The 1,000-nt window shown below is 41.8% G+C and overlaps 1 protein-coding gene across 2 annotated transcripts in view; it reads right to left on the bottom strand.

Moving 5' to 3' along the window:
* LOC107661190 (spectrin beta chain, non-erythrocytic 1-like) overlaps nt 1–715 on the bottom strand; it is a 78,673-nt gene extending 77,958 nt beyond the window's left edge. The window contains exon 1 of one of the 2 annotated variants that reach the window (XM_016450664.1): nt 235–715. The gene's annotated coding sequence lies outside the window, so the exon portion shown is untranslated. The remainder of the gene's footprint in view (nt 1–234) is intronic. The other variant, XM_016450665.1, reaches the window with a different exon arrangement.
* Nucleotides 716–1,000: the final 285 nt, after the last annotated feature.

Below are 1,000 nucleotides of genomic sequence, written 5' to 3'. Positions count from 1 at the left end.
GGCTGCAATATAACAAAGAGTGAAAAATTGAAGGGGGTCTGAATACTTTCCGTACCCACTGTATATATATTATAATTTTATGCTTAGAGTATTGCATTTATAGCTTAGCAACGTGCAAAGACCAATTCCAAACAACTAAGTTACAGTATCCTGATCACTTTTGTGTGCTATTTGTTTGATGCTTTTGTATGTTCACTATGTAGAACATTTCCAAATCAGTTTCATTTCATCTACCTTAGAAGGCAGCTGTCTATGTCGGTGGCAGACAGGAAGGCAGGTCAATAGGTTTTTAATGGGAACAGTGCCAGTATGTGCATCCTTTCATGGTAATGTGCCTCAGAGGCCATAGAGGTCTGTGTGCATGGCTATATGGTGATGGGTCTGGTGGCCTAAATCAGGGGAGGCATATGAGCGTGTGTTTTTGGTCATGTGGTAGGGAACAGCTTGTGTAGTTCTCACATCAGTGTGAGCGAGCATGTGTCTACGTGTCCGATATCTCTCAGCAGGGTCCAGGTTTAATCCACTCACCTCACCGACAGTTCCATCAGTCTTAAAGGGAGCAGGAAGAGTGGGGGACTGGACTCTAGAGGATACAGAGTGTCTTTCAGGGACATGCAAACAAAGGAACCCCAGGTGCTCATGATGGTGAAATTCAGATTTACTGATGATCTTACAAGGGACAGAGATTTACAGTGTATTATAGTGATTTATAGACCTGGAATTATAGACCTGGTTTCATGTATTTACTTCAACGATTGGAATGGAATATAGGGGCGAAAAAACTTCTAGAAAACAATACTCTGAACCAGGGTGCGAACTACGGGGGAGCTAGGGGGAGCTCGGCTCCCCTTAATAAGACATGGGCTCCCCTGAAAACGTGATTTGTGAAATTTTGGGGGGTCTCAAAAAATAATTGACAATGTGTTATTTTGACGTGCAATTTCAGTTTTGTGTAATGTGATCATCGTGGATTATTATGTGTAAAATTGCAAAAATAACA

Source organism: Sinocyclocheilus anshuiensis, unplaced genomic scaffold (genome assembly GCF_001515605.1).
Source record: "Sinocyclocheilus anshuiensis isolate Anshui unplaced genomic scaffold, SAMN03320099.WGS_v1.1 scaffold1365, whole genome shotgun sequence".
Taxonomy (NCBI): Eukaryota; Metazoa; Chordata; class Actinopteri; order Cypriniformes; family Cyprinidae; genus Sinocyclocheilus; species Sinocyclocheilus anshuiensis.
Note: the sequence above shows the minus strand (reverse complement) of the source record. Positions and strands in the feature narration are given on the sequence as shown.